Below are 26,363 nucleotides of genomic sequence, written 5' to 3'. Positions count from 1 at the left end.
GACAACTTTGGGGAAGAAGTTTAGGTTATTACCCAGCGGTCATGTGATGGGGGATGGGTGAGCTTTCAATCGAGCAAGATAAGCCACCAGGCCAACAAGGCTGCTAAAGCCAGAGCCCACCATGTTAGTGTCAGGGGGATGCCAAAAATGACTGCTACTGGGTTAGGGGGGATGTTCTAGCCATAGACCCTGCGTATGGTATCACAAAGTATTCTAATTACATTTACCCAGTTATTCACAAACCCACCACTCACAAATAAAACCCTTAAATACATTTTGTTAAATGCACTGTGATACAACTGGGTATACTGTGTGTACTGATGTTTCAGATTACTTTAAAATTTTACAGTTTTAGTTTGCTTGATGACAAAAAGAAAAGACAATCTGGTGGCAAAGTAACTTACTGTAAAATGTGACAAAAGTAATATGAGTTTAAAACTGTAGTTGATGGTTCATCTAGTGCCTACCAATCTTCTCAAATCGTAATTCTGCTTTCCAACAAATGCTTCCCATTAGACACAACAGAAAGGTCCAGAAGACACAACACTAGTAAAGCCTGGTTCACCCAAAGGTTAACAAAATAATTCAATAGTGAAAAATAAACTTTATAAAAGTCAAATGCCCTTGAACCAAATGAAATACAAATAACACAAAAACAAATTGAATCATCTCCTTAGAGCATCTTAAAAAAGCATTTCAGTGATAAAGTTAAGGAGTCATTAAGCAATATCAAAGAAACATGGACAACAATAAATCAGTTAGTCCCAGTTGAACTACCATCACACATCTCTGAAGGGATAAAATCTTATATTCATCCTTTTGAGGTTGCATGCAATTTTAATGAATTCTTTGTAAATGTGTGTGTTACTCTTGGAAAAAGATTGGAGGTCCCCATGACTACATCCGTGGTCATTATTCTGCATTAAGATCTTTTGAACGTTCTCATACCAATGAGGTTCTAAACATCATAGACAAGCTCAAATCATCAGCAGCAGCACATGATGAAATTGGAGCTACTCTTGTGAAAGAAGCAAAATCATCCATCATTAACTCACTACTACATTTTTTCAATTTCCCTAGAAACTGGTGTTGTCCCCACTGACTTAAAAGTGCAAAAGTCATTCCTATCTTCAAATCAGATGATCCAAGCACTTTTAGGTCCTACAGATAGATTCTTAGAGTCTACTTTAAAGATTCTTGAAAAGCTGGTGTATAAAATAATCTTCCAACATCTAAATTATACGATCTTCAATATAGCTTCTGCAAAAATCACTCTACATTCATGGTGCTTATAGAAATGATAGACAAAATCTGGCATAAAATGACATTAATGATAGAGAGCATTATGTCTTTGAGTCCAACAGAGATGCAATATCATGTAGAGTACCACAAGGATCTTCCTGTAGTATCAGATACTATATATGCAGATGACACAAAGCTTGTCAACACAAAACCCTTATCAGTGAGACCTTGGACTTCTTGCTTATTCTAAATGGTTCTAACTGAACAAATGATCCATAAATATAAAAAAAACATTATATATTCAGGAACAGTAAATGACTGCCATTAAAAAGTAACTAGTTACATTCCTGCATTACCTTGTGAGAACAGTAAGTGGTTAGAGTACTTTAGTGTTACTTTGTGATTCCTCATGTAGTTTTAGTCCAGACCTCCTTTAAATATAATGAGTGTACCATCATCACACAGCCAAGTCTGGATCATAATGTGTAAATCTTTACACTAACAGCAGGAATGACACACACAATGTCTCATTTACAGTCTTTATTGTACAGCTACATACAAACCTTAAAACTGGCTTCACAAACATATGACCACATACATAGACACTTCAAACACATCTGAATACAAATTATAAACACATACAGGCTTTTCAATCACATCCCTACATCACTGCAACAGGCTCTTGTTACCTGGTCTCGACTTAGATGTTCTTGCTCTTATTTCCTCCCACAAATTCTAAATAAATAAATTAAATAAAAAGTAATAAAAAGTAATCCAAGTCTAGTGCATAACTTAGTCCAATGACACGTTGCTTACTAAAGGCCCATTTATGCTCAACGTTAAATACGGATACAGATGGAGCCTTCTGTCCGTGCTCCGCGTTCATTTCGTCTGTATTTCTGCACGTTACCATAAAGCTTACGGATACGGACCAAACGGAGTAGTACCACCGGAAACCATGGGGGGGGGGGGGGGGGGGGCAGTGTTGCTGTCACTACTAGATATGTAGCACCAGCGAGACACGAAGAAGAAATAACAATGGCATAAGTTTTTGAGGAAAGGTTGTGTGAGTTGGTTAGAAACTTTAAACATATCGATTTTGTCTTTTATACAAGAGGAACATTATCCGTATCTCCTCCACAGTCACCATGTTTGTTTTTGCGTTTGTTGTTGTCATAAACGTTTGACTCTGTGCTGCCCCCTGGTGGATGTATTGGTTAACATCCATGCCAACGTAAAGGACGCATGGAAGTATGAGAGCAGTGACGGTAACATTGTTTGTTACAACAAGTCCTGTCTTTTAACTTTCTACTACAGCTTACTATGTCTAGAGACTGTAACTGCTGAATGTTGTGTGGGCCAGTACTTGTCCCTGTGTGTATGACTGTCAGAAGTGAGCAGCAGGCTGACAGTCTGACAGGCACAATGACAGTGGAATGAAAGTGGATTGGATGGCCACCTCTAAAATGGAAACTCCTGCTTCTCCAATGACTCACAACCTTTATGTTAAGCACTGTCTTTCAGTCCTCTCAGGTGAATGATTTGCAGTGACACCAGCATTCTTCTCAGTCCGTAAAGTACTCATGTTTTGGTTTAAAGCTCGCTATAAATGAATGACTCTAGACAGATCTTGGAATTAAAAGAACAGATGTTGCATCTAAATCAGGTGAGTGTTGCTAGCGCTGCAGTTTCCAGAGAACAAACACACTATAAATTATCTCAGGGAATAAATTAGACCTGCCACTATGGGGAACCTGATAGAACTTTGGATCTAAGTCCATCTGGAGGAAATATATATTGGACAGTCATACCTGACATGATTCACTCTGTGTATGCTCTTATTACAGAATTATTAGGTTCAAACACCAGGCAATACCACACCTGTATGCATAACTCATCGCTCCAAACCCATTTCCACAGCTGAACCGTGCGCTGACCTAGGTCACACTTCCTATCACTGCTCTTTCTATGCTGATTACACACTGCCAGCCTTGATCTAATAGCTCTTAGCATACAGTCATTTGTATTCATACTATGTAGATGAGTTGCTCCTTGGGCCTTCAGAAGAGGCTGCAGGGAGACAGAGTACTGATGCCTGCTTAACCTTACATAACAGACCCTGACCTGCTGGGACAGGGGGTGGGGGTGGGGTGTGGTGCATGTGTAAGCAAGCATATGTGTATGTGTGCAGGTTGTGTGTGATTGTGTGTGACTGATGCTGATTATTCATCTCCCACTGAGAATGCTTTGGAATAGCAGCAAGCAGAACATCAGATATGGAACACACTGCTCTGTGTGTGTATGTACAATGTGTACTGTATCTGAGACACACACAGCTCAGCAGCAGAAAGGTCAGGCTTGTGATAAACAAATAATATGTGACTGAAATAGTTTCAAAAATGACAACTGCAACCAAACAGCATACTCAACTTTGACTTTTTTAAACCAGAACTGAGGGAAATTGATTTGACCCCTGCTGCAAATAGTAAACTTATTTTTATGTCTAAAAAAGTGAAGGATAAATCTTTTTCTCTGTGGGATTGGCAGTTCTTTGCTAAATGATGCATTTAAAATATTATAAACCCCTTTGTTTTTTTAATAATTACTGCATATGTTTCAATCCAGTACTGCTAACAGATATAAAATATAAATATAAATATATTTTGAAGAAAATGTAACATGACTCAAGTTATTCATAACAAAATAAGAGACATACTTTCACATAAGAAGAAAAGTATTGTAGTTATTGTATCAAGAAATACCAAAAAATAAAAAATAAGAATAGAATTTGATATAACAGATATGCACACATACAATTCCCCATTTCATATAATAAAAAGCAGCTTTTAAGCTTCAATTTAAAATAAATGAGAGTTGGAGCAGATATGTAGTGCATAGAAACTGAATGCTCATTCTGCAGGTTTGCTTTTATTTGTAACTGCAATTTTTCTTTTATTGAAAAAACAAACAAACAAAAACCTTTATTGCTTTATTTTAAGGTCATTCACAATCCTCCATAATTATTAAAGCAGTCTGATTATCCTGTATAGACAAATGAGTTGAATTGGAAAGGTTTGTCATGGCAACATTGGAAATATGTTTTTGCCAATAGCCGGTAGTTGCAGTATATGGAAGGTAGTGCAGCTGTGCCTCCAGGTGAACAGTATGTCCTGTCTGTGCTGATGGGTTTTGACTTATACACTATGTTCAGTGAGTTTCAGTGAGACTCACTCACAGAAAGCAGCTACTCTGCCTTTCTGTGTGCTCTGCTTTGTGGACTTGATCACTTCACTCCCATAGGTTTGTTTGGTTTTGACATGATTTTATCATTTGGATATTTATTAGTAGGTTTCACATGAACTGAGGGCAGCTCTGGGACTCTACAGCGAGCCCCAAGAGAGGACCTTGTGACTGCTCATATTTTGACATGGCACAGCCTACTGAGAGGTTTTTGGCTTTAAGAAGGCTATAGAACTCAATAAAATAGGCATATTATCTCTGTGAACAAGATATATCAGTAGCAGTGTATGATGACCTCATCCTGTACAATCAGATGTGTACATTCAAGCTAATCCTACCACAGTGTTTTTGAGTGATCACTACTGCCCTATCATATCAATTCTCTTATTAAATGGAATTCCATTGGTTTACAATTTAGGATCTTACCTCCATATGTTATGTAACAGTCTGTATAAGAGGAATACTACAGTACCGTACATGTCTCTTTTTACATTGAAAGTGAGTTAATATTGTTTAGCAGAGCTCCTCCTTTTCGTTAACCTGACACACCAGATGGTTTGTTACACAGAACTATGTGAAAGGTAATCGTTGGACACTGTTTGGAAAAGAGCAGACATGACAGGTGATTGGATGAAACAACTGTCTATCATTGTCTATCGCTGTCTTACCTTGCAAGGCAACTGGATCCCAAGACCATAGTACCCAAATAATGCAAGCAATCTCATGCTGTCGTGATCTCATGAATCCAATTGCTTTGCTATGTAACCTTTTTGTATCTGATGGTATTGTTGTAGCATGTACAGTATCTTGTACATTGCAGGTGTCCTCTTTTCTTTTCTTGAATCACTGACATTGTTAAAAAGTCTTTTAAGGGGAAATTTCAGTATTTTTCAACCTGGACCCTATTTTCCCATCTTTTTGTGTCTAACTGACTAATGGGGACAACAATTTTTGAAATTGGTCCAGTTTTGAGCGAGAGCGCTTCAGCTGGCAAAATGGGCTGCAATGTAATCTGATGGGGCAATACTGCCCTTCAATATACATCTACCAAAAGTGCTTGTTTTCTTGTTCCAAAATTTTGTTATCAAAATCTGCTTTAAAATTCAGTTATTACAGCGCTGGAGAGTGGCAGGAAGAGTTTGTTGTGTTGGAGTACAGAAAGTGTGGGCTAATGTTATCTAAAAGAGTTTCAGGGTTGCCATAAACAAGAACATTTCATCAGACTTTTTTTTTAAAGACTGTGTAAAGTGAATTCAGATATTTTCTTCTAAACACATTATATAGGTCATAAATGTATTTCTAAAGAATGTGTAAAAAGCATTTCAACCATTTAGATTTGAATTGTGGAGCTCGGCTTCACAAACTGTTTTTCAACATTTCTGTGTTCAGGATTTAGTGGGCGGGTCTGAAAATCATATAAACCCGCCCCTGCTGCTGTAGAGGTATAAATACATTCAGCGCACACTACTACTACTACAGTCTACAGTTAGCCAGATAGCTGAGTTAGCCGCTGAGCTAGCAGCAGAGTTAGCTGCTGAGTTAGCCACCGAGCTAGCAGCTGAGTTAGCAGCAGAAAGCTCTCAGACCTAGCATCCATGTTTCTGGTAGAGGTGGTGACTTTGATTGACAGGTGACACTTGGTAGGGGGCGGGGTTTCAGCAAACTCGGCGGGCACTCCCACAGCATTTGGGAGCAGAGAAAGAGACTGATTTTTACACAACTTTGAAGCCTAATTTCATATATTTGGCGATTTTTTTAATCATTCAAATTTGGCAGGGTGGTTAACAACACACTTTTCTGTGGTCTGTCAAACTCAGAACACATATTTATTCTTACTTTACACAGACTTTAATACTCTATATTTGAATGCCCTCTACTACATCTGTCTGGGTGTGAGTATCTGTGTGGATGGTGGGATCTGAGTCTCCAGTAAGTACACACACCTATAATATGGATAGTGTTGGTGCTGTGAAGGTCTGTTAGTCCAGGGAGGAGGGGAGCACCAGCAGCAGGTGGAAGTAGTGAAGTGTTACTATGAGCTGCATCTATGTGCACTTTTGCAAAGGTGGTACCTGTCATGAAAGTGGCAGGTCCTATGGTAGGTGCACAGTGGGAAGCTGAAATACAGCCATTTGTGTGTGTCTGTGTGGTCATCACTGAGTCGCTCATGCTCCGACAGTCTATATGATTAATAGCACCTTTCACTCCATGGCCTGACACACTGCTTCCCTCCTGTTTTTTTTCCTCTTCAGCTGGCCCGCTGTCTTGAGGATTAGAGAAGTGACAGCAGTGGCAGGAGATAAACAAACACACACACACACACACACACACACACACACACACACACACACACACACAGTGATATACTAATACCAAATTGTGAAGAAATATTTAAAGATTACTGAGCAAACACTGAAGGCCTCCACACACACACACACTTTCATACACACACACACACACACACACACACACAAACTTGTTAAGAGACAGACGCACAGAGCACAGGCAATCACCTATGGATTCAATGTAATCTGGAGCAAGGTAGGACTCGTCAAGGTCTTGTATTTTACACATTCTGTGTCCTTGGATACAACAGTGAAAATCAATAAGAAGACAGTCAGACTTGCAGGTTGTGTTGAGGTAAAAACTCTCACCTACCAATATAGCAGTGTGTCTGCTGGTCCAGCTTGGCCAGGTACTCCAGTGTACCCATCTGGAGGTGTGTGTGTGGTGGGAAGGGAGTGAGGGATCGTGTCCTGGTGATGCTACAGCTGGTTTAGCAAGAGGGAGAGTCTGAAAGAGATTCTGTAAACTTCTGTTTTCTTGATGCTCTTCCAGTGAAACTTTGCCTGGGTGGTGCTACACACACACACACACACACACACACACACACACACACACACACACACACACACACTGTTGTTACTTACAGAACTTCAACTAGGAGACTGTTACATTTACTCAATAGCTACATCAGTAAACACTCTATCCAGCAGCTCAGCTCAATTACATACTTCATCTCAGTGTCTTTTCACCATGCAGAAACAAAATAAACCTTGTTCTTAAAAATGTCACATTTACTGCATTCTGGGAGCTAGAGGTAGATTTATAGTTGTGAGCTAAGTGTATTGCAAGCAGAAATGTAAGTACTCTTTTGGGGTTATGGCAGCAATGCAGAAACAATATGGAGACCAGGAGAACTGGAATTCGTCATCTTGAGCTACTTGTGTTTTCTCTTCCAAGTTTGTGATGGGCTCTGTAACTTTGGATAGTGAAGACAACAACAGTTTAAATCATCCAATCAAATATCATACTTTCTAGGACACAAGGTTATCGTCAATTTGTGAGCAACAATCATTTGTGAAACCTGACACTGCAACTGTTTCAAATCTGCGATGAAGAAGTGATGTAAGACTTTTGTAAAACAGGCTAATGCTCACCATGATCACTGTTCTGTTACTCTGAGCACACTGACTTAGCTATTGAATGCTCCAGCTAGGGTTGTGGTGATGCTATAACAGATTCAATCTGACAATGAATTAAAACCACTTTTTAACTTAAATGTCTGTAGTTAAGACAGAAAACCTGTTCGCTGTAAGCACAGAAATTAACATTTAGAAAATGTAAAAATCCAAAAGGCAAAAAATGTCTTAATTCAATCATGGTTAGTATCACAGATGTAACAAATATCCAAACGACTGCACCCTCAAATGATTAGGTCAAAATAAATATGACACCAACATACAGGTAGTTGAAAACTTACAATGTTCTTGACCAAGAGGCTGAAACTATTGTATGTTATCTTACTAATGTATCTGACAAAAATACTTATTTACAGATCTGCCAAGAATATTTCGTGTGTGGTGACAGATATCGACACTTCTGAATGCTGATGTTCTATCTGCATTCTGACTGGTGTTGAGTTATTGAAGTTCAAAGATTTGACATCTTAGTTAGCAAAAACTGACATCCAACACAGTTCAATTTAGTAGTCAAAATATGTTATATATAAATATGTTGACATACCACAGAAAAGTGTGTTGTTAACCACCCTGCCAAATTTGAATGATTAAAAAAAACACCAAATATATGAAATTAGGCTTCAAAGTTGTGTAAAACTCAGCCTCTTTCTCTGCTATCAAACACTGTGGGAGTGCCCGCCGAGTCTGCTGAAACCCTGCCCCCTACCAAGTTTCATCTGTCAATCAAAGTCACCACCTCTACCAGAAACATGGACGCTAGGTCTGAGAGCTTTCTGCTGCTAATTCAGCTGCTAGCTTGGCGGCTAACTCAGCTAACTGGCTAACTGTAGACTGTAGTGGTAGTAGTGTTAGATGTAGTAACAATAACTTGCCACTAGGCAGGTTAACCATTGAGGAGAGCGGCCTCTTGGTCTTATATAATAGGGGAGGGTGAGAAACAGTTTAAGGCTCTATCTCCACAATTCACTACTGCATAGTTATCAGCCTTTTCACATGTTTTCTGTAACCATTTTCCAACATGTATAATATGTTTAGAAGTAAATGAATGAATTGACTTTACACTGACTTTAAATAGGGTTTATGATCAGTAGATTTTCAGATAGAACCTTCCAACTCTAAGAACTCACTTTTTCCTTGGGATTATATGATGGAATTATATTATGTTGAAGCAGGCGTAAAGCCAAAGTGGTGGTTGAGGGTGGCACCGCCCCCTCCCCCCAGATTCTGATTGGCCACCCTAGCTGCCTCCCCACCACTGTTGGAATGTACTTGGTTGATATACTATGATTTGATATTTGCCAGATTATTTAATTGTTTGCCTCATTTCCTCCAGCCTGTGTTATGTTATGGAGTTATGATTTACATATATTTGGATACACACAGGAATTTAGCCTCATATTTTAGTTTTTGACACAGCTACACTGGGTTTTGGGGACATATCTTCTCCTTCTTCTATTTTCTTTTTCTTTTTTTGCTGCTGCTGCTGCTGTCTCTGTCTATTGCTCTTCATTTCAGAACCTTTCTTGTCTTTTCTGCTTCCAAATTTACTTCTTTTCTTTAAAACTTCTTTTTTGACAAATTGGGGTCACTGTCAGTGCCTGAGCTCTCTGTTTCTCTGTCATCACTGTGTTTGCTGCAGGACTCAAGTCATAATGGTAAACACACACACACACACACACACACACACACACACACACACACACACACACACACACACACACACACAAATCTGCTTCTCACTGAGTTCAAACAAGATAGAAAACTGACTTCCAACTCTGTTAGTATTTATATCAGTGCCATAGTTACAGTACATCATTATTTTGATCAAATGGTTAAAAGTCTCAAAACTTACAATTGAGGAACGTAGTACAGTATAATCATTTTCAGTTCCTTTATTGTATTGTATTTATTTAACAGGTACAATGGACAGTCACTGACTATTGAAGTATCAAGTTATACTAGGTTTTGTTTAGCTTCTGTACAAAGTTGAAAACGACCTGGTGAACTATGAAGGACAACTCCCTCTTCTTTTCCTCTCTGTGTTTTCAACCCACTTCCATGTTCATTTCTTTCCTCCTTCCTTTTTTCTTTAATAAGTAAGTCATAAAAGCACATAGTAGAGCTATTGATACTAGCAGTAGAGTTAGTCAGGTTGATTACTGAACAAAAATGTGATTATGTTAAAAAATACCACTTCATCCTTTACATTTCTTATTCACCTATTACCTTGAAATACATAATTAAAGTATCTCTCTTTACTATACTTATTAAATAGAGACAAAAACTCTGTAACTGTCTGCAACATTGTGATTAAACAATATTATACATATCACTCATCAGAAAGGTAATTACATAGTAGTACAACCATAAATCACGCAAGCCAGACTGACATTACCAATCATCATTTAATATTATGTTAACTTAAAGTTACTATCATAACAACAGTTTCCAACATCAATACCAAAACTGATACTTCTCTGATCAACATGTATCATTCATTTCATACCAGCAGCATCTTTTGGATAATTTGAACACTCCTTTCAGAGATGCTACACAGATGTTTTCACTTCATGTAATAAGGTGGCTTTATATAAGAATATATTAGATAAAAGAGTGTCTGATGCCACCTGCTGACCAAGGTCACAGAGTAGTGAGGTCACATGGTAAAGAGGCGGAAACTGATAGTTCCTCCATGCTACAGTACGTTCATCTGAGGACTGAGTGGTGCTTTGCAGAAGGAACCTTACCACACCGAGCTTGAGACTGATTGTTGAGATATAACCTTTTTAGGACCAATCATTTAGAAAACATAAGATACATATACATAATGTGAATAACCTGTTAGAGAACAGTCTAATGTCACAATATGAGGGGGTTGAGTCGGGTTAATAAAATGTGATTTTAGATACAAATAAACACAAGAACACAAAACAAAACACAGCTACTCCATTTCCTAATATAACATATAAATAAATAAATTCAATATAAAATTGTACCAAGCTTTAGAAGTGGTGCAAGAATGTCCAGATCACATTTAAAGCCTGTAACTGTTCAGAATTTCTCCTGATTCAGTGTTGAGCACTATCCAGGTGCTTAGATAGGGTGCAAGCTTTCTAGCCATGATTCCCACTGCTGGATAATAAGTGGTCTCTTTAATCAATCACCACACTGCAACATGTATCAAATGCATCTCTGAGTGTGACACCCAAACTACTGTAATCACTCTTTAAATGACTTTATATTGGGACTGTCCATTAAGAAAACAACTGTCATCACTGAGTTTAAGTTGTAGTTTGTCTCTGATGTATTAACTTATATTACTTTAGTGCTCATTTAGTTGTTTATTGTTTTGCCAAGTCCTCTGTTTATTCACCCTGCCTTCACTGAATAAATAAGCATGAAGATCCCCCTGAGGTTGGAGTCTCTGCTCTTGGGTCCTTCTACTCTCATTACTGGTGATAATCAGCCAGGCAGATGCTTCTCTAAACTTTTAGATGCATCAGATCGGTTTAGAACCTGCTCTATGTGTAAAGTGCCTTGAGAAATCTCTGTTGTGATTTGGCGCTATAAAATAAAGATTGATTGATTGATTGATTGATTGGTCTGGTCATCATAAAATATAAGTTGTCAATAGGATAAATACATAAAAAGTGCATGAAAAAGATCTTGTGTGTGTCGCTTAAGAAAAAAGATGGTGAATAAATTATAAATGCTTTCTTTCTGTCTACAGTCTATTGCATGACATAGCAGAAAACATGCAGTAATTATATGGAAAGCCACAAAAAGAAAATCTTCACTGATTTGAGAATAGTTAGAAGGTTTCTGTCAGGCACCATGTGAGAAAACAACATTGGAAGCTGACCAACAATCAGTAATTTAATTGTTATGCCAATGAGCAGAAGTGCAGAACACCTTCTGTTACCAAGTCAACTAGTTGAACGAATAGGGAGATTTTGAACATTTGTTTGAAATGTACTGAAGTGCTGCTGCGCTGTGTCATTAGCATCTTAAGTAGTAGTATGAGTTATGATTTTCTCATTGTGGATTAGCACCTACAGTTATCCAATCACTGATGTGCAACATAAGGTGTTGGGCCACCATGTGTCACCAGAACAGCTTCAATGCACCTTGACATTGATTCTACAGTCTGTGAATTCTACTGGAGGGATGAAAACCATTCTTCCAAAGTATATTCCCTCATTTGGTGTTTTGATGATAATGGTGGAGAGCGCTGTCTAACATGTCAGTCCATAATCTCTCATAGGTGTTCATATGGGTTGAGATCTGCATATGATTCACATCAAAAGCCATGTGTCCTATAGATGTGGGCATTGTCATTCTGGAAGAGGGCTGGGCATCAACATTCAATACCTATTAAGGCATTTCCCCTTAAAACGATACCTGCAATCGATCCTTTTTGCACCCAGAACTAGAAAATATGATTATTTGTATGGACTTGCTCACAGCCAATCAACACAAGCATTCTTAGATTTAATGTAACATGTGATTGGTCCACTGCCACAGCAGCTACATCCTGTCTGTGGTGGTGAAGTCATGGTGAATTTTAGTTAGCACGATTAGCAGTTCAGTAACCAAGATGTCACCTAAACACTCTAGTGTGTCTACTAGGCTTTACGCCAGTCTGATCGGCTATATCAGGTCGGCCGATATTTTGCATTTTATGCTATTTCTGAGCTCGGCTGTAATGTCTTAATTCACCAATGTCGTCATGTTGAAACTTTTTGCAGATGCTCCCGTTGCATTGATTGCAGATGGCTTGTGTTTTATCTGTCTTATTTACTCCAAAGAAGTTCCACACCACCGACATGTTTGTTTGAATCCAACAATTAGTTTTAAGCCCTGTCACAATGTGACAGACAGTAACGTTTTTTGAATAATGAATCATTAGCTGTCAGTGGTGTGGGCAGACAGATAAAACACAAGCTATTTGCAATCTGTGCAACACTAAAGTACCTCATGGGGAAGCATCTGCAAAATGTTTCAACACTACAAATGTACCTGGATCGGTTTATTTAAACTCACTGATCGGTGATCGACCCCAAAAATTCTGATCGTGTAAAGCCTAGTGTCTACACTACACGCCTGTTACACCTGATAAAAGCAGGAGTACAAAATGTGGAATGGTAAACTAATGAATTACTCAGTTGGTATCAGTATCACTTTAAGAGTGCTTGGATTGGTACAGGTATCATAAGATTTTAAAATGATATCCAGGATAGAAATGTGTCCTCATAGGATAAAGGTGATCAATCAGAACTACTTTGTACTGATTTGCAGTGACTCTTCCCTTCAAGGGGACAAACCATGCCCTCCACAGTATAACATAGCCACCAGATCCCCTCACTGTAGGGGTCAAGCATCCAGACCTGTACCGTTTTTTCTCGCCTGTAAATTTTGGAGAAAAGCATCCTGAAAGCCGAGCTTGACAACTGCCTATAAATCTAAACCCAACAGCACATGCATATTCATAAAGTATAATAAAAACACAGGCCCCAAAGAAGAATTTGATGTCAATATGCCCCCATGAAAACTTCCTCTAATCAACAATCTTCAATAAAGTCTAAGAAGAGCAATTAGAAATCCCTCCACTGATGATTATTCATCACAGCCCAGGCAAACGTTGATGGTGTGGAAGTGCCGGTGTAATTGAAGACGAAGGGTCGCGCATAAATCCTGGTGCTGAGATAATGAGTGAATCCAGAGCAGATCCATTCATCTCAATGATCCCCATCTCCAACCATGATGGATCACTGCCGGATCCCTCACTAGCCAATCATAAATCATGGCAACGGGTCTGGGCCAGCCAAAGCTACTCTGCAGGTTCATTAGGTGAGTTAGTTAACTTGCTCAACTTGCTCATGAGAAAACTCTAGCGTTCAACAGTACTACATGCCTGCTTTGTGTTTACAGGTTTTCAGTTGTGAACCAGTTGGCGTAAAGTTTACAGGTGAGGTAAAGTGTTTTTGAACAGACTGGATATCCGAGGCTCTGCCATCAATCAGGGAAAAAAAGAGAGAGAGAAAAGCGAGAGTGGGGGCAAACATGGAGAGATGAAAGTGAAGCAGAGAAAGAGATGTATGGAAGGCACAAACATGAACAGCTCTGTATTAATCTCACTTTCTTCCCCAAAACGCCAACAACCGCTTCAAGGTTATCTTCCAATCACATCTCAGACAGCTCCAGCGCTCCCATTGCAACGCGCCTGAGCAAATTGACAAGACGTTGCGGGCCACACACATCTCTGTCCCCTAAGCCCTCCCAGCCCCCCACCCACCCTGCAAACGCTCCAGTGTCCATTACAGGGATGAAGTGGCCGGTAACAAGCACAAAGTGCCTGACCTCTGTGATCTAATGAGCTGTGTGTCACCGTTAAATGTGTCCCCCGTGCCCTGCTCAGGGCCACTGCTTCCCTGAAGGAGGGCTTCAGGCTAATGTGATTCATGGAGTGTCCAAGCAGGGGCCAGGCCTGACTGCTGGTCAATAGCAACAGCAGCATTAAACTGTGTTGTTTTAACTACAGGATCACATTCAGGATGTTTTCTGTTGGTTTTGGGCTGCTCTATAAAAACCACGAACATCCTCATTACAACTCCATTTGTGATCCTCAAAAGATATTGCTCATTATATACAATTTCTAGTATGTGGCTAATATAAGTGGATGTTTCTGAATGACCGCAGCATCATATGCATGGAATCAGTCTTCATAGTTTTTGCTTTGCTGTTTTTATTTAGTCGTATTTATATAGTCTTTGCTGTTTTTATCAATTCCATGTGTGTGTTGTTGTATTGTTGTGGATAATTAGTATTACTGCATGATGCATGTAGAGTGAACATTGGATTGCATGCTGTGACTCATTGTGTTGTCTCTCCACTGATTGCTCCCTTGGAAAAACGTGCATTCACTCCATCGGTACATCCCTGTTCTCTCTTTTCTTTGCATCTTAGTTCCTCCCACAGAAGATTCAAGGAAAATATGTGAGGAGAGCTGCAGTGTTGCAGACCTACATGACACACACCATTTACTACATACAAGTAAGGTAAGGTACACGTTATCCTCCTAGGGGTAAATGAAAATTTGATAAACAGTAACCTTATAATGGTGAAGTGATAAAAAATTAAATATACAATAACTATTTCTAAAATAATCTGTAATTATATAAATCCTATATAATTGAAATAGTTTCCTATGCTATATACAACTGTGCAATGTTTAAACAGATGTTGTCACCTTTACAGTAAACTACACAGCATACACCCCTAACCCCAACCAAGTCACTGTTCATGCCTAAATGTAACCAAGTTGGTGTGTCATGTATAAAGTAGTCTTGTGCTGTGTCCAAAGATGGACCAAATTGGAAATGAGACATTCTTTTCTCTGAAGCATCATGTTGAGTCCATGCCTGATAACAGCAGTGATTAAAACAGATGCACTATTTTTAACTAGATAGTGAATGAGAAAACAAAATCTAAAACTTGGGATTGATACACTTGACTAAATGTGTAATGTGTCTGTCACAGTGATGATGTGATGTATCAGATCCATCCAATCAGCTGCTTCACTGAGTGTTTTCCAATAAGGGGGCGTGTCTGCTGGGGAAACATTTCCATGAAGGCTGCTCTAATGTATCCTTACTAATGGCTCCTCTGAGATCTTTCCTCTCTCCTCACTCCTCAGAGCAGGAAGAAGCACATTGGGACGGGCTTCATGGTGGCGGACCAGAATGACCTCTGGGTTAAAGGAGGACTGAGGAGCAAGGAACCATCAAATAAGAAATCTGAGATGCAGACTGTGCTGAAGCCACAGAGGGCTGACACCTTGCTTCCCGCTTCAGTCGATCAGCTGATAGGCGTGTCTCCTCTCAGTTGTGGATGGATCCAGACCAGGACCAGAACCAGAACCAACCACCCAGGACTAATCAAACCCCCTGCACGTATCATCAATGAGTCATTTCTATGATAAGTCAAGAAGCCTTACCTGGAGCCAACAAGACAGTCTGCCTGCAGGCCTCCTCTGTGTGGATGCTTCCACTGTCAGGACAGGAAATGCCACCAAAATAAAACAAAACACACCAAACGATACCTTCATTGTCTATTTAACAAGCTGTCACAGCAAATAGATGTTGCTGTTTAACGTGATTTTGTCAACTTCAACTTCAACTTTATTTATAAAGCACTTTTAAACAACCACAGCTGAAACAGAGTGCTGTACATAAATAAATAAAACAACACAGGAACATAAAACAATTAACAGGAAATAAATACTAAAATAATTGTTTATTGTTTTTAAAGCAAATTAAGAACAATAAAACAATAAAACAATAATTAAAACAAACAAACAAACCATAAGACACTAAAACAGGAGCAGAGTCTCATGAACGGTTGAAAGCCAAGGAATAAAAATGGGTTTTAAGACAAGTTTTAAAAACAGACAGTGAGGAGGCTTGTCTAATATTTAAAGGAAGCTTGTTCCATAATTTAGGAGCAGCTACAGAAAAGGCTCTATCCCCTCTGACCTTCCGCTTTGACCTCGGTACCTCCAGGAGCAGCAGATCAGCTGACCTGAGGAACCGAGCAGGAGCGTGGGGGTAAAGGAGCTCAGAGAGGTAGAGCGAGGCCAGACCATTTAAAGATTTAAAAACAAATAAAAGAATCTTAAAATGGACTCTAAAGTGCTCAGGTAGCCAGTGGAGGGAGGCCAGGATGGGTGTCATGTGCTCCCTCTTACACACTCCAGTTAAGAGGCGAGCGGCTGCATTTTGCACCAACTGGAGACGTGTGATGGAGGACTGACTGACTCCAAAATAAAGTGCATTGCAGTAATCCAGCCGGGATGTGATGATGGCATGGATTACTGTTTCAAAGTGCTGTAATGTGAGGAAAGGCTTCACCTTTGCCAGCTGTCTAATGTGAAAAAAGCTGGACTTCACCACAGCACTAATTTGCCGATCCAATTTAAAATCACTGTCCATCTTAAAACCCAAGTTTGAGACTGTTGGCTTAAAATAATCTGCCAAAGGACCCAAATCAAATAGAGGGGGGTCACAAAGGCCACTGGGACCAAACACCATCACTTCTGTTTTTTTTCTCATTGAAGTTAAGAAAGTTCAAGGCCATCCAGGCTTTGATGTCTTCAAGACATGCCAGAAGTGGTGTTAGGGAGAAAGCGTTTTTCTTTTTCAGCGGCACATATATCTGACTGTTGTCAGCATAAAAGTGAAAAGAGATGCCATGCTTTCTCAGGATGGAGCCCAGTGGCAGTAAATACAGCGAAAAGAGCAGGGGCCCTAAAATCGACCCCTGTGGAACCCCATACGGCAGTGGAGCAGAGCTGGATTTTGAAGTTCCAAGGCTCACACTCATGCTTCTGTCAGCCAGATAAGATCTGAGCCACTCCAGTGCAGTACCACAGATGCCCACTAGGTGGCGTAGCCGAGCCACTAGGGTGTTGTGGTCCACGGTATCAAAAGCTGCAGTTAGGTCCAACAGGACAAGAATGACATGATCACCAGAGTCATTTGTTAATAAGATATCATTAAAAACCTGTAGTAAGGCTGACTCGGTGCTGTGCAGGGTTTTGAAGCCTGATTGAAAGACCTCCAGGACATCATGCTCATCCATGACTTTAGCTGGGCATGAACAACTTTCTCCAATATTTTTGAGATAAAAGGCAGCTTGGAGATGGGCCTAAAATTGGCCTGCACGCTGCAGTCAAGGCCAGGTTTTTTAAGTAGCGGCTGCAACAATTCTTGTTTAAAACTTAGGGGAACGACACCAGAAGACAGGCTGCTGATTATGATAGCCAGAACTGACTGCCCTATACTAGGGAAAACCTCTTTAAAGAAACTAGGAGAGACAGCATCACAGGGAGAGCCTGATGGCTTAATATGACCAACCAGATCTTCTAAAAATGACATAGACACAGGCTCAAACTTATCAAGAGCTGCAGAACAAGGAACAGGGACAGAGGGGTCAGGTGCAGGAGCTAAGATGGGAGTCCTAGCAGTAGCAACCTTATCAATAAAAAAGTGCAGGAAGCTATTGCACATTTCAGGAGATGCCTCCAAGCTGACAGGCTGTGGGGCATTAAGAACAGTGTCAATGGTTTTAAATAACACCCGCGGGTTATGACGATTGGCTTCAATGATGTTTGACAGGAATTCTCTTCTGGTCTCTTTAACAGTATTCTGGTAGCAGCGCCAACAGTCCTTAAGGATTTGGAGAGAAACCTGCAGCTTGTCCTTCTTCCACTTTCGCTCAGCTTTGCAACACTCCCGTCTAGCGGCACGAGTTGTGTCATTAAACCAGGACTCAGATTTTGCTTTAGGCTGCACAGTTTTCTTTGGAGCCACCGAGTCCAGTATGGTTAGGCAGGAGGAGTGAAACCAAGAACTGAGCTCCTCTGTGTTAACAGAGGCAGGGCAGACACAGAGCTGATCAAAAGCCACAGAGAAATGGCCAGCAGTAAAAGAGTTAAAAATCTGACGGCTCTGAACAGGAGCGCCAGATTTAACATCAGCACAGGAGAAAACAACTTCAAACAATACTGGCATATGATCAGAAATCACATCGTCACAGATCTCCAAGTTAGACACAGATAAACCATGAGAGAGGACGAGGTCTAATGTGTGTCCATGTTCATGTGTGGGACCAGACACACACTGAACCAAATTAAAAGAGTCAACAAGGCTTAAAAAGTCCTTCACCAACGGCTTATCAGGACAACACACGTGAATGAGAAAGAGGGCACGGTCATACTTAGGCATGATTTCAGCCAGAAGACCAGAAAAGTCATTCACAAAGTCCTTATTGTATTGGGGGGGTCAGTAAATGACAGCGCACAGCACCGGGTCGGAACGACCCACCTCAAATACAGCCACTTCAAAGCTGGAAATTGAGGACGAGACGGTGCGCTGCTTACATTTAAAGTTGTCTTTATAAACTGTCGCTGTTCCTCCTCCACGACCCGACGTCCGAGGGGAGTTAAAGTAAGAGCAGTCGGCAGGTAAAAGTTCGACCAGAGGGCTGCACTCACCGACACTGATCCAAGTCTCTGTCATACAGAGGAAGTCCAGACCACGGGAGCTGAAGAAATCCCTCAGGATGAACGTTTTGTTCACCAGGGATCTAGCGTTCACCAAGCCAATCCTGGTGAGGAAATTCCCGCCAGAAACAGGGGTAAGGTATACTGTCCGCTGTGATCAAATGCATTTAAATCACTGACATTCCTCCGGATAAACAAAAGAGACTGGCGATCATACACCAGCAGAGACTCAATTTGTTTAGTGCCAATGATTAAATTGTAATATTGTAAATGTTTCCATCTTATTGATTCAATAAATATAGCAGTATCATTTAAATGTTGAATGAAAATAATTATTTTGTCAATGTAGCATTTGGTGATCAATATTTCAATATTTATTGATTGATTCATAAACATATAGCTTATTGATTCAACAAGCACTTCTTATTGCTTGAAGCCTCTCATCAGCTCTCATAGACACACACACACACACACACACACACACACACACAATTTTTCTTTTATTCACAGTGTCTGAGTCATCATTTCTCTTTGCAGACAAACAATGATTAATCTAATGATAATGTCATGACAATCAGTAGATTGTATTTATCTTTAAACCTGCAGTTCAGAAGTTTTACACATACAGTATGCACATCTGTTGCATGTAGTCCTTTGCCAAATGAGTTTGAACAATGCTGATTAGGCCTGTCAGCACCAGCTGGATGAGACTTCTGCTGGCCCAGCAGCTAAGTTCCAGTTAGCTTGCTGCTATCTTGAATGGTCATGTGGCTCTTCTAGACTTTCCAAATGTTATGAGACTGAATAGATCTAATTATTGTGGTGAAAGTGTCATTTTGGGAGGGTTATGTGATGCTCAAAACAATTTAGCCACCATCGTACAGCTGCAACAGATGTGACAGAAGGCTATGGTGGAGCCTATGAGGTGAGCTTGTGTTGACAGTGTTTCATAAAGATAAAATGTAACACACAGTGCTTTACACAATGAAACACCAGCACGCTCATCTGCACACAAAATGATAAATGACATTGTAATTAATAAAGCACACAATAAAAACACTGTCACGCATCAAGGAAACGCTATCATAAATCTCATCAGTCTGCAATGAGGAAACACCAGAGGCAGGATTAGAAATAGATACAAACTCACTATAGCAAAATAAGGTCATAATAAAGAGGTGAGGGATGCATTTTTATTAAGTAACATAAAGTAAGAAAAAAAAATACAAATAAAAACAGAAGATAAAAAGTCAATAAAAAGATACAAGATAAAATAATAAAGGAGATATGTTGCAGTAACCAGACATAAAAGGTAGGGTATTAAAAGAAAAACAGTTCAGAAAAAATCTAATAAATTGATATACAAAGAAGTAAAACAGACTCAAATATTTAAATTAATAAACAAATGAATAAAGTTAAATTAAAAAACAGACAAAGGAGTTAGCTTTTAAAAATGTAATGTCAATATCAAATACAATATCAAAAATAAAATATCAACATGACATTTCCAGATGTTAGGACCTTAAACTGAACCTAGAGAAACATCATTCATTTTAATAGCTTTTAGATGAACGCTCATCCATGCTTACAGAAGAATCGAGTGATCTGTATCAAAAGACAAGTAGTACTAATGCAGATTTTTTTTTCATATCTATATTTTGATGAATACCTGAAACAATCATTACTAAACCATAAGGTTCTTATGCCATGGAGACAGTGTTCACTACTTAGATACGAGTTGGCAACAGGAGATATTTCTAGTCCGCTCAGCTCATAGAAATTATGTTGGCTCAGCTTTGAGCAGGAAGCTAACACTAAATAGAATTTGACCGTATGTTTAACAGCAACATTTGGCTACTCACCCATGGCATCATCCCCAAATCAATATCAAGATTTTCACACACACATGATATACCATGTGTACTGTCATCTGGAGCCTGAAGGAGCACGTTGAGCAGTGAATCAGCTGTGAGATGATCTCTGTATCAGTAAGTTCAGAGGAAACATCCTGCAGTGTTCAGAGGAAACAGAGGATGAGGCATGGAGGACTACACTCAGTGTTGTAAATAAAATATTCACATCTGTATTTCTAATGTTGAGGTGTCAGCATGCCTTAGTTAAATAATTCTGTTATCCCCTTGTGCTGTTTCTCCCGATTCTTTTCATTTGTTCTTCAGCTGCATCCTAGTCATCAAAGTTGACATATCTGCCAAATAGGTTAAAAAGAAATGTTGACGTCTAGTTGATCTTCATGTTGTTCATCCTTGTAATGTCTTTGACTATGTGGTTAATGCTATGGTTACTAATTTTAGCCAGCATATTCATTTAGGTGAACAGACAGTTTCATTGGAACTGCTTATTAGGTGTCAATTATGAAGAATAAATGGACATCCAGAACCAATCAGACTGTGGTATAAGAAATTAAAATGCGCATTTCTTACTAAATAGATTATCAAAATGTGATTTAATGCCAAAACGATCTATTGTAATTTCCACTGAGAATGAAAGGAACATCAGCCATTTCTTTTGTTTGAGCAGACAGAAACTTGACAGTCACATAAAATACTCCACAGTGTTCTACATTAATGTAGGAGAGAAGGAGAGAGGCTCACAGTAAGCATGTTGGTGGATGGCTATGTAAAACATCTGATTCCTCCTCACACCACAGATCTGTTCTCTTGTTTTTGTTTGTTTTACAGCAATCTTTCTCTTACCTTAACTATACCACAGTAACTCTGTGTAGATATTATTCACATTACATACATTATGCCAAATTGTCCAGTATCGACCTAAAAGGGAACTACATCCTCAACTCCTAAGTACAAGCTGGCCATAAGGCACATCAAGTTCATAGAAAGAGGCAATGTCAACATGACAAAACTTGCATCTTGCACGAGTAAAATCATTGGAGTCCTTGCTGCAGCTGTATTTCATGAAGTGTATTTCTGATAGAAAAGCAAAAGTTTCTCTTTCTACAAAGAAGGACAATGCAGCTCCCAGCATCAGCACCAGGCATCCATGGGCTCCCTGGGATGAACTTTATGTTCTGGCCTGTTCGGGTACATCAAGACCCACAAAAAGAATCCCTGGGACAAACATACCTAGAAGTATTTTAGAGTGAGTTGAAACTTTTCAAAGCATTAATAGATGATGACATTATCATTTTTTTTAATACTGTGCAGCTACATTTTGGAGAAATGTGTCTGTGATCATCAGAAAAATCTCCTGCTGTTTTCTTGACAGGTGCGTTGGTGGAGTAAACACCCACACACTGTCTTTGCTTACTCAATAAAGTACTTTAATACATACAACGTTTCAGTCACTGAACTTCTTATGGTATACTGTATGAGGAGAAATGTGTGTAAAATGATGCAGAAGACATGTCACATGTTTAATGTGATGGAAAGCAGACATAAAAACATTAAATTTGAGAGCTGAAATGTTTTACTAAGGTAAAACAGCTATTTTCTTAAAGCTACATGATATTATGATGATGAAATGACTTCAACTTAACTTAACTTAACTTAAAATCAACTTGTATGTACTCATTGTACTCATGTATTAATGGAAACTGGATGTTAAATGAATTCAGATATTTTCTTCTAAACACATTAAATAGGTCATAAATGTATTTCTAAAAAAGGTGTAAAAAGCATTTCAACCATTTAGATTTGAATTGTGGAGCTAGGCTTCACAAACTGTGTTTCAACATTTCTGTGTTCAGGATTTAGTGGGCGGGTCTGAAAATCCGTGGTGATTGGCCATCCCTGCTGCTGTAGAGGTATAAATACATTCAGCGCACAGTACTACTACTACAGTCTACAGTTAGCCAGTTAGCTGAGCTAGACACCGGGCTAGCAGTTGAGTTAGCAGCAGAAAGCTCTCAGACGTAGCGTCCATGTTTCTGGTAGAAGTGGTGACTTTGACAGGTGACACTTGGTAGGCGGCGGGGTTTCAGCGGACTTAGCGGCCACGCCCACAGCGTTTGGGAGCAGAGAAAGAGGCAGATTTTTACACAACTTTGAAGCCTAATTTCATATATTTGGGGATTTTTTTAATCATTCAAATTAGGCAGGGTGGTTACACTTTTCTGTGGTATGTCAAACTCAGAACACATATTTATTCTTACTTTAAGAGGTTAAATATCACTATACAAAATGTAATTTTGCAGGTTATGCAGGTTGAAAAGTAATTCAATGACTTTGTCTCTGATTACATTATGGGTCATAGTAGAAGTAGATTTCTATCCCAAGACATGGGATTTGATGGATGAATTGGAATTAAAAAAATCTAATTTCAGCAAAGCCACAGCACAATACTTCATTGGGTTATGTTCTCCACAGCGGGTGTTGTATAGATGTGGCTGTATCCATTTGCTTGAGCATCTCAAACTGTGAACCACCATATATATATTTTCTGTGTTCCACCACTCATCAGGATCCTTGTCTGTACCCCCCCCCCTCCCCCACCCCATCTATACCATTGGAACCCAGAGCACTGAGTCAGAAAATTAAGTCTGTGCTCAAATATGACCCTTTTCACAACGAAAGATTGAGATTCTAGCCGTGCTTGTGGTTCACAGAGTGAGAAGCCGAGCCTCAATGGTATTTGATGCAGAAATTAGGCACAACAATTCATCTCCCTTCATTCAGAACTAATCACAGATTCCGCTAATGCTAATTAATGAAAAGGAAAGGCAATTGAGAGTACAAAAAACCCAGAAATGGCAAACCCCCTTCTTAGAGTGTGGCTTGTTCCTTGAAGGCTGGGAGCTTTAAAAAGAAAAAGAACGAAGGAAAGGGAAAAGCGGAGAACAGGACAGCGTCTATGTGAGCTGTCATCAAGAAAAATGATGTTGCCACCAGAAGGTTCCGCCAGGACTTAACCACAATTCGCAATGCCCGGCTGCGCAATAAGTGTTTATCAATAACCCAGGAGTCAGCTGGATAAGAGGAGTCCCACCTCACAAAATGACCTCTGTGTGTGTGTGTGTGTGTGTGTGTGTGTGTGTAGCAGGCTGACAGACTTCACAGGGAAAGGCAGGAATTGGTTGGAAAAAAGTGGACATAAAGTAAGAGGATGAAAGAGAAAAAGGGAGGGGGGGGGGGTAAAACAAGACGAAACTGCCCACTTAAGACCCGGCTGCTGTTTCCATAACGACTAATAAACCTGGCCCTGGCACACAATTAGAACCCAATTCTGACAAGATGAGTGCACTGAGCTCATGCCAAATCTGCATAGCTAACAAGGAGGATGAAGTAACATGCACACACTGTACTCGACACATGCACACACTCTTCTCGTCTCTATAATCTGGTGCTGCATTTCAGAGCTGTCATAGAAACAGATAGTGTGAATACTATTTTAAAAAATGTGGTGGAAGAGTCTTTCATGATGGAAAGTTTTCTCAACAGAACACCAACAGCTCTTACAGGGCTGTTGATCATTGCCAGTGACTCTCAGTATTCACTTAGCCATGAACTCAGACCTGAAGTTTGTCTGTTGCAATTGTTTTTTAGAGGGAACAGAAGATACAGGAAGGCACACTGACACCCACTCACATTTTCAACAGTTGAACAATGGAGGACAGTGCTGGGAATGAGAAACCACTACAAGACATTCAGACTTTATTTGGCAATAGTAAATGTTACATGCCAAACTACTTTCAATCAGCTTTAACATACAATTAAAGCTGAGATCAAATGATTTCTCTTTGGAAAGTGGAGGGCCTGATGATCTGCAACTCTCAGCTCTATCTTTTCAAACTGGGCATTCAAAAAACTGAGTATAATGCTGGAATAACTGAGTAATTCATGAACCAACTGGGACAGTACACATATGCACTGGGGTGGTGATGAGGAATGGGATGTGTAGGCTGGTGGGAGGGTCAGGTGATTGGAATGTTGGCAAAATTGAAATATTGAATCTAATAGGAATAACATAAATTGCGCTACCTCTTTGCCTAATTAATCTGATCTAATTATATTAGAATAGCAGTATTAGCTGGAACATTAAAGGGATAAACAACCCACATATAATATACCTATTAGAGATATAAATAAACCCATCTTAAGGTCAATAGTGAAGCAAGACTTAAAACTAATTGGATTGGCCAGGCTTTCATTCTAACTTCAATTATAAAGCAAGAGTGACTGCCATCCTTATTAGGTAAGCGGACCCCATTGGAGGCCACCAATGTTCTCCTGGACATGAATTGTCGTGATGTTATCGTACAGTAACTGTGGCCACATCACGTCTACCAACGCCATCTTGGTTTATAAGAGCTGAGAAACTCTCAGGGTTTAATTTAAGGCTTCTATTCAGGAGGACAAACAAAGGAGAGCAATGTATAGTGACCCAGAGTGCGAGAAAGCAACTTTTTTTCTCTATTTTCCACAGTTTAATGCTCCCACAAAAACAAGGGTCAAATATATTTAAAGCTGAGAGGGGTTAAATATTCACATTAAAAATATTGTGCCTTGTGACATAACCAGTTAACTGTAACTCCTCTTGTCCTGGCCAAATTATACAGGCCCAAATGGGATGACCCATCTTTTTTTTTTAGATTAGATTAGATTAGTAGCTTTATTGTCATTATATCGAGGGTAAGACAACAATATAACAAAATTTAGATAGCACTCCCTGAGCCATAACAACATTTAAGACAATTAAAAACAACTTAAGACATAAACACAACATTAACAATCTATAAGAGCAACAAAGTGCAATATGCAATATAAAAGGTGCAAACAGTAGCAATTCTCATTGTAACAGTAGGCCACTATCAGTGAGTGTGTGTGGGTGAGTGGGATGAGGGGATCAGGCTGTGTTCATTAGTTTAACAGCTTGGGGGAAGAAGCTGTTCAGTCTTGTAGTGTGTGACTGAATTGTCCTGTATCGCCTGCCAGAGGGAAGTAGTTGGAAGTGGTGGTGGCCTGGATGTGTTGGGTCACAACACAAATTATATTTAAGGCCCTGCCCTGACAGCGGACTTGGTAAATGTCCCCAATTGCAGGAAGCTGGGGATGTATTGTGCCTAGGGGTGTGACGATACACTCAGCTCACGAGACGAGACACGATACTGGGTTCACGAGATCGAGACGAGATTTTAACTATATTTTTAAGAAAATAAGAAAGAAAGAAATGACTGTTCTTTTATTTGAAATTCACAAAATGGAAATTGAATTGAAATGTTTTAACTAATCATCTTGTAATGAATCACTTTAGTTCTATTTTCTAAATATATAATTATCATATGTAGTATGCAGCACTGTAAAAGGTTTCCGGCTTCGATCCTGTCAGGAGAGTCCAGAACTTCCAGCTTGGTCAACCTTATG

This window comes from Scomber japonicus, chromosome 20 (genome assembly GCF_027409825.1).
Source record: "Scomber japonicus isolate fScoJap1 chromosome 20, fScoJap1.pri, whole genome shotgun sequence".
NCBI classification, from domain to species: domain Eukaryota; kingdom Metazoa; phylum Chordata; class Actinopteri; order Scombriformes; family Scombridae; genus Scomber; species Scomber japonicus.
Note: the sequence above shows the minus strand (reverse complement) of the source record.